We start from the raw sequence: 9,560 nt of genomic DNA, 5'->3' as shown, positions 1-9,560 counted from the left end.
AAGAAAGCCAAGAGTTCTATCGACAAAATCGCACGCCAACATCTTTATCAAGCGCTAACAGTCGAATCCCAATCGATTGGATTGCTCCCAATCGATTAGGGAGGCTTTGGATCAATCGGCCAATCGATCTAGGGCTTATCGCGCGAAATCGCACCTCCTAATCTATCGACTGATCGATTGGAGGCTCTGAATCGATCGACCGATCGATCCAGAGCTATTCTGTGTGATGGCGAGCTTCTCCCAATCGCTCCACTAATCGATTGGGAGGAGGCTTGTCGCGGGGACTCACCCAATAGATCAGCCGATCGATTGGGTATGAGCTTCTCCCAATCGCTCCACTAATCGATTGGTTTTTGCCTAAAACCAAGTCCAAAGTCCCCTAAACTAACATTCGGTCAACCATGACCTGTTGGTACATCATGCCTAGCATCTGATCACCCTTGACCTGCTAGGACTCCCTCACCAAGTGTCCGGTCAATTCCTTTGACTCACTTAGATTTTTCTCCTCGTGCCAAGTGTTCGGTCATCCTTGAACCACTTGGACTTATCTCCACCAGGTGTCCGATCAACCTTAATCCACCTGGATTTTTCATGCCTGGCTTCACTCACCAGGACTTCCCTTCTACCTACCTTCACTCACTAGTACTTCTCATCTGCCTGGCTTCACTCACCAGGACTTTCACCTAGCTTCACTCACCAAGATTTTCCTTCTGCCTAGCTTCACTCACTAGGACTTTTCAAATGCCCAGCTTCACTCACCGGGACTTTCCATACTGCCTAGCTTCACTCACTAGGTCTTTCACCTGGCTTCACTCACCAGGACTTTCCATACTCTGCCTAACCTCCCAGTTATGACTTTCACCTGGCTTCACTCACCAAGATTTTTCAGTCAAGTATCCAGTCAATCTTGACCTACTTGACTCTCCTTCACATCTAGACTGGTCAACCTTGACCAAAAGAGAATTGTACCAACAATCTCCCTACATGAACAATTGCACCTGCAATCTCCATGTATTGTCTCCATGTATTGTCAAACATCGAAATCCAAACATCAAGACTCGAGCTTGAACCAATTCAAGCTCAGTCAACCAGGTCAACCTTGACCTAGGGAATATTGCACCATCAGTTTCCTATACCAATCTAGGTATTTGGAACCGAGGAGAATATTCTCTTTCTTGAGAATGCTTCGCAGTGATAAGGTACTTGTGTTTGCCATCTAAAATTTAAAGCAGAGTTTTAGTATTTGTGGAATATATTTAATAAAGGTCTTTTATAACTCCTATTATTTTATTCAAGTCTAATAGCCCTCACTGTTAGAATCGGGAATTGGTTGGTAACAATTCCTAATAGGACCAAAACCCTGAATCATATAGAATGCAGACAGCTGAGCTATACCTACATGCTACATTCATCAAGTAGGCCTTAACTTGACAATCACAAATCTATGTGATTTTCGGTATGCTCTTGTTGAGCCTTATATTCTCAACCCTTGCCCCTCAAATCAGTTAACCTTAGCTGAGCTAAACAAGTCAACGAATTTGAGTTAAGTCGACCCACTAATAATTATGATAAATTATAGATGTTTTGACACAAGCCCGCAGCTGAGTTGTGTTGGTTGGTCCTGTCGCTGCATCCATCTTGCTTCTTACTCCGCTGCGTCTCTGGTGCTCCTATAGTACCACGCCTCGTAAGGATACGATCCGCGACAAAAATAGAATTTTACATTTATCGATCCTATATTCCATAAGGGAAGGGAATGTACATGTAATCTAGATCGAAACAAAAATGTAAAATCCTAATAACTAATACAGCTCCTGCTGTATTTAATATTACAATCATGCACACACAATAAAATGCCCTTGACATGTCCAAGGGTCCAATCACATACAACAACCATAAGCCATAATAGTTGGAGCCTGCAACCACAAAGTTAGCACATCCTACTATTATCCTGCCTAAATTATGTATGACATGTGCATAATTAACAAAAAACCAAAACACACAGAGGCAAACCTTAGCTCTGATACCAATTGTTGGTTGGTCCTAGGAAGATTCTACTGGTTCCACTGTACAAAAATTTTGTACAAGTGTCGAACCTTTCCTAAATAACCTATTGTGTTCTTTAGAAGTTAAATTAGGAATCACAAACGAAACTTAACATTATTGATTCCAAATTTAACTTATCTGTTCTTAATAGTTTAGATTTGGATCGCAAACGAAACTTAACACTATTGATCCAAATCAACCTATGTTATAAAGTTAATTAAATATTTATTTCTAAAATCGGCTCCCAGGTCAAACATGGCGAAGCACTAGGCCTTCTTGGGTATGAGATCATCCACCACTGCCTCGACAAAGCCTTTAATAGAAATTCAATATTTAATTTCCTAAAATAACATTAGGTTTAACCGAAAGAACAATCGAATCACAAATTCAAAAAACAAAAAAAACACAACTCGAATTACAAATTAAAAAAACTAGAATCTAATGCCTCTTGTGTTTGGAATTCATACAAAGAAAAATAACTAGCATGATGCGGAAAACAATTACTAGTTATACCTTTTCTTTGTATGCTAATAACCTTGAGATCTTCTGTCGTATTCCTCGCATCGCCTTGGACGTCGTGTGGGCGATGATCCTCCAAGATGAACACCACCCAAAAGCCTTCTTTCTCCTTCTCTAAAATCCAGCCACCATCACAAGAGAACAAAAGAGAGCAAGGGGAAAAGAAGAGGGAGAGGGCCGACCACAAGAGGGAGCACCAACTTGAGAATAAGAATTGATAATTCATGAGGCCTCCTCTCCCCTTATTTTATATTACTTGCCCAAGGCAAATAAGGAAAGACTTTTTACAAAAATTAAATTCTTTCTCTTGTTTTTCCTTTTCCCCTTTTATTTTTCCTTTTCTTTCCTCTTGATTGATTCAATCATCAATCATTGATTCAATTGATTGAATCATGGATGATTGGATGCTTTTAATGGTCGACCCCTTGCTTGGACACCAAGCAAGGGTGGTCGGCCACGTCATCATCAAGAGAAATAATTTTTTATAAAATTTTATAAAAGAAGAAATCCTCTTATAAAATTTTACAAGCTCTCTTTCCTTATGTGGATGTTAAAAAAAGGAAAGTTTTAAAAAATTAAAACCAAGTTTTAAAATTTAAAACTTCTCTTCCAAAATTTCCTTTTTTAACATGGTTACAAAAAAGGAAAGTTTTAAATTTAAAACTCTCTTTTAAAAAATCATGAGGATGGTTAAATAAGGAAAGTTTTAAAACTTTTAAAACTCTCTTTTAAACCATGTGACCTAATTCAAATAAGGAAAGTTTAAAATTTTAAAATCTCTCTTTTAAACTTGTAGTTATCTATAAAGAGAAGATTTTAAAAATTCAAAACACCCCTCCTAATTTGAAATATAGTGGTCGACCCCTCCTTTTCTTGGGCACCAAGCATAGGACCAACCCTCTTGAGGAGATGGTGGCTGACCCTTGGCTTGGTCACCAAGCCTTGGGTCGGCCCCCTTCTTGGACACCGAGATGGACTTTTATTTGGATGGACTTGAGGCTTTAATGAAGCTATAATAGGGACCTTGAGGAGAAATTAGTTTTGGCCTTCCGACGAGCTTGAGTATCCCGTGTTCGCCCCGAACACACAACTCAAGTTCATCAATAATAACTCATTCCACTAGAGAGTTATTATTGCACTACCGCACCAATCCCAAATTATATTATGGGCCCCTTCTCATCATGAGTGTGTTAGTCTCCCTGTGTTTAAGATATTGAATGTCCACTAATTAATTGAGTTACTGACAACTCATTTTAATTAATGTCTTAGTCCAAGAGTAGTACCACTCAACCTCATTGTCATGTTGGACTAAGTCCACCTGCAAGGTTTAACATGATAATCCTTATAAGCTCCTCTTCGGGACATTCTTAACCTAGATGACTAGGACACAATTTCCTTCTATAATCAACAACACACACTATAAGTAATATCATTTCCCAACTTATCGGTCATATTGATTTATCAAGCTAAATCTCACCCTTTGATAAGTTAAAGAAATAAATAATAAATATATATGTTTGTTATTATATTAGGATTAAGAGCACACACTTCCATAATAACTAAGTTCTAGTTCTTTTATTAAGTCAGTATAAAAAAAACTTACCTAAAATGGTCCTACTCAATACACTTAGAGTGTACTACTATAATTTATTAGTCAAGATAAACTAATACCTAATTACACTACGACTATTCCAATGGTTTGTTCCTTTCCATCTTAGTCATGAGCAAATGTTTATAATTTATAAAGAACTGATAACATGATCTTCTGTGTGTGACACCACACACCATGTTATTTTCAATATAAATTAATTGAACAACTACACTTAGCAAATAAATATAAACATTTGACCAATGTGATATTTTTATTTCAAAAATAAAGGTTTACAAAAGCTAGGCTTCTAGTATACACTCTAACAATCTCCCACTTATACTAAAAGACTAAGCTACCATATCTGCTGCCATACATCTGATTCCCATCCCCTCCACATGCCGATCAAAAGCTTTCGTTGGAAGGGCCTTAGTGAAAGGATCTGCCAGGTTATCTACTGATGCAATCTTGGCGACGACAACTTCTCCTCGCTTGACGATGTCTCGTATCAGGTGGTACTTGCGCTCTATATGTTTTCTTGCCTTATGGGCTCGTGGTTCCTTCGAATTTGCAACTGCACCACTATTATCATAATAAATTGTGATGATATTGGGCAAACTAGGAATCACATCTAAGTCTATTAGGAAGTTCCTGAGCCATACAACTTCTTTGGCTACCTCAGAGGCTGTCACATACTCAGCTTCCATGGTTGAGTCTGAAACACATTTATGCTTTTTACTCCTCCATGCAATGGCTCCACCTCCTAAAGTAAACACATAGCCTGACGTAGACTTACTGTTGTCCCTATCTGATTGGAAGTCTGAATCTGTGTAACCCACAGGGAGCAAATCATCTGCTTGGTAAACTAGCATATAATCTCTAGTCCTTCTTAGGTACTTCAATATATGCTTTACAGTAGTCCAATGTTTTTGTCCAGGGTTACTCTGATATCTACTAACCATGCCCATGGTAAAGCAGATATCCGGTCTCATACACAGCATTGCATATATTAGGCTTCCCACAGCCGAAGTATAAGAAACTGCCTTCATGTCCTCTATCTCCTTTGATGTCTTCGGAGACATCTCTTTAGATAAAGCTACTCCATGCCTAAAATGTAAGAAACCTTTCTTGGAGTTTTGCATGCTAAAACGAGCAAAGATTGTATCTATATATGAAACTTGAGATAGACACAACATCCTTTTCTTGCGATCCCTTATGACTTTGATCCCAAGGATGTGTGCACATTCTCCTAAGTCCTTCATATCGAATTGTTTGGACAACCATACCCTTACGCCCGATAACACTTTGACATTGTTGCCAATTAACAAAATGTCATCTACATATAGCACAAGAAATACCACCACGTTTTCGTTACACTTCTTGTATACACAAGACTCATCCGGACACTGAATAAATCCATATGAATGGATTACTTCATTAAACCGGATGTTCCAAGATCTTGAAGCTTGCTTCAGTCCATAAATGGACTGATTGAGCTTGCACACTAGATGCTCTTTACCTTTTTCAATGAACCCTTCTGGTTGCTTTATATGGATGTTTTCTTCAAGACTTCCGTTAAGGAAAGCTGTCTTGACATCCATTTGCCAAATCTCATAATCCAAATGAGCGGCTATGGATAAGAGTATCCGGATAGACTTTAGCATGGCTACCGGCAAAAAAGTCTCCTCATAATTGATTCTCTCTTTCTGAGTATACCCTTTCACAACAAACCTTACTTTGAAGGTTTCTACCTTCCTGTCTGCCCCTCTTTTCCTTTTGTAGATACACTTGCATCCAACGGATTTTACACCATCTGGTAGTTCTACAAGCTCCAAACCCTTATTAGAATACATAGACTCTATTTTAAAATTTATTGCCTTTTGCTAATATACTGCATCTATATCTTGGAGTGCTTCGTCATATGTCCAGGGATCGGGTTCATGTTTACCCGGGATCAAGTCCGAAGACTCTCCCAAAAATATGAATCTCTCTGGTTGCCTCATAACCCTCCCACGACGATGAAGCACTATCTCTGGTTGTGTATCATGTGTGACACGTGTTGCAGTCTCATGTGGTACTTCATCTTGTACTGTTGGTACTAAAGTAGACGTATCCTCTCTTATTTCTTATAGTACAATTTCGCTCATAGGCTTATGGTTCATTACATAATTTTTCTCTAAAAATTGAGCATTGGTGCTAACAATGATCTTCTGATTTTTAGGATTATAAAACAAACCCTCTTTCGTTCCCTTAGGATATCCCACAAACAAACATACTTCTGTACGTGATTCCAACTTGTCAGTATCTCCCTTCAGCACATGTGCTCGACTACCCCATATCCGGATATGATTCAGACTAGGCTTACGCCCATTCCACAATTCTATGGGAGTAGAAGGAACTGTTTTAGAAGGTACCATATTCAGAATGTACACTGTTGTTTCTAGAGCATATTCTTAAAACGAATTTGGTAATTTTGAATAACTCATCATAGATCTAACCATTTCTATAAGAGTCTTATTCCTTCGTTCTGACACACCATTCTGTTGGGGTGTACCAGGTGCAGACAATTGAGATTGAATCCCGACTTCTGATAAGTAATTCCTAAATTCTCCAAAGAGGTATTCGCCACCACGGTCAGACCGTAGTGTCTTGATACTTTTACCAAGACGTTTCTCCACATCAGCCCTATATTCTTTGAACTTATCAAAGCATTCAGACTTGCGGCGCATCAAGTAAATGTATCCGTATCTTGAATAATCATCTATAAAAGAGATAAAGTATTCATAACCACCTCTTGTATGGATTGACATAGGACCACACAAATCAGAATGAACCAGTTCTAACATATCTTTGGCTCTATACCCCTTGGCCTTAAAAGGTCTCTTGGTCATTTTACCTTCCAAGCAAGATTCACAGGTTGAAAAATTTTCCAACTCTAATGAACCCAAGAGTCCATCGGCTACAATCCTTTGAATCCTACTTAAGTTAATATGACCAAGCCTTAGATGCCAAAGATATGTTTGGTTCATTTCCGAAGGTTCTTTTCTCTTATTAGAGTTAGAAGATGTGTTATTAATTTTCATTTGTTGCTTTATGGGAGAAATTAGATTTAATGTATATAAATTACCAACCAATGCACTAGAACAGATAATAACTATATTTCTCTTTATAACTAATTGTTACTGAAAGAAATAGAATATTCATCCAAATACAGTTTAGAAACTGAAATTAAATTCTTTCTGAAACTGGGTACATAAAGATAATTTCTTAAAACCAAACTTCTATTCCTATCAAAAGATAAGTAGACGTCTCCCACTGCAATAGACGCTACCTTAGTAGCATTGCCCATGTAGACGGTTATCTCTCCTTCAAATAGTCGTCAGATTTCCTGGAACCCCTACAAAGAGTTGCAGACATGATCAGTGGCTCCTGTATCTACACACCAGGTGTTGGTAGATAACATCGCTAAACATGTTTCAACTACTAGAGTATGAGATATACCTTTATTGTTTTGATTCCTACGAGGACAGTCTGCTTTCCAATGTCTAGCCTGCTTGCAGATGAAGCACTTGCCCTTTGGCTTCTTCATTCTAGCTTTTGGTCATGTTCCTAGAGGTTTATTCACCTTCTTTGCTGAAACAACCTGTTTCTTCTTCTTCTTGCCTTTCGACTTAGAAGTAGAACCATTTTCAGCATAGTGAATCTGAGAACTATAACGAAATATACCTTCTGCTGCCTGTAGTTCTGTCCGAAGTTCCGCTAATGTATACTCCCTTTTGTTCATGTTATAGTTCAGGCGGAACTGCTCAAATCTTTTGGGTAGCGTTTGGAGAATAATATCGACTTGGGTTTCCCTATCGATTTCTCCTCGAAGGACTTGTATTTCGTTCATATAAGCCATCATTTTGAGGATATGATCCCTTACGAGTGTCCCCTCTGACATGGTGGTTGTCATTAACTTTCTCATTGCCTCTTGTCTAGTAGTCCGACTCTGGTGCCCAAAGAGTTCTTTGAGATTGTTCATTATATCATAAGCAGTTGGTAAATCTTGATGTTGATGTTGCAATACATTTGATATTAAAGCCAAAATGTAACACCGCGCCATCTCATCTGCTTTTACCTATTTCTTATGATACTCAATCTCCTCTGGGGTAGAATCACTATTAGGTGTTGGGCATATCTCTGACAGTACAAACTTATAGCTTTCAGCAGTTAAGACAATGTCCAAGTTTCTTTTCCAATCTATATAGTTTGGACCAGTAATTCTGTTCTCTTTCAGTATAATGGCCAGTGGGTTGAAAGTCATCCTAAGAATCACAAAATAAACTTTGGTCAAGACTCTAAATTTAGAATAATATTGATTCCCCAAACAATACTATTTAAATTTACCAACACCTCAAAGCACCGTGAATATTGCGTGCCACGTTAGTGTGAACGTATACAAATTCAACATTTGTAAGAGGAGGGTCTTACCCATAAATTTTATTATCTTGTCAACCTAATTTATGATAAATAAAATTAATAGTTGGTTTTCCTTTGGTCACACAAAATAATAGCAGTGACTCCGTTGGGGAGGATACTATTTAATGCGTTTAAATGTATACCATTACTTGATACTTAGTCCATTTAATAGGATTGTGCCCCTTCAGTTGGAGAAGATCACACGCTCCTAAATAATTTTCTATAACCATCCATAAAGGAAGTTTGATCTAGTGATCCATAACAAACCCATCCGTTGTGGAGGGAGGCACTCAGAGCCAACACGCAAGCTTGTTGCATCACTTACACACCAGCAATGGAGACCGTGCAATTTATTTAAAAATCCCTCTCCCACTTAGTTATTTAAGGTGTGGAATTTTAAACTATGCGAGCACACATCATAACAAATAAAGAAACAAATATAGAAAAATATTTTTCCAACTATTATGGCATTTTCTATCACTGTCCTCCGTGTGCTGTAAACCCTAGCTGCTGCAATCTTTGGCCACCGTAATCGGGTCCCGTCGCCGCATCCATCTTGCTTATTATTCCGCTCGTCTCTGGTACTCCCATAGTACCACGCCTCGTAAGGATACGATCCGCGATAAAATATAATTTTACATTTATCGATCCTATATTCCACAAGGGAAAAATGTAAAATCCTAATAACTAATACAACTCCTGTTGTATTTAATATTACAATCATGCACACACAATAAAATTCCCTTGACATATCCAAGGGTCCAATCACACACAACAACCATAAGCCATAATAGTTGGAGTCTGCAACCACAAAGTTAGCACATCCTACTATTATTCTACCTAAATTATATATGACATGTGCATTATTAACAGAAAACCAAAACACACATAGGCAAACCCTAGCTCTGATTTGTTGGTTGGTCCTAGGAAGATTGTACCGGCTTCA

The sequence above is a fragment of the Zingiber officinale genome, chromosome 4B, assembly GCF_018446385.1.
Source record: "Zingiber officinale cultivar Zhangliang chromosome 4B, Zo_v1.1, whole genome shotgun sequence".
Taxonomy (NCBI): Eukaryota; Viridiplantae; Streptophyta; class Magnoliopsida; order Zingiberales; family Zingiberaceae; genus Zingiber; species Zingiber officinale.
Note: the sequence above shows the minus strand (reverse complement) of the source record.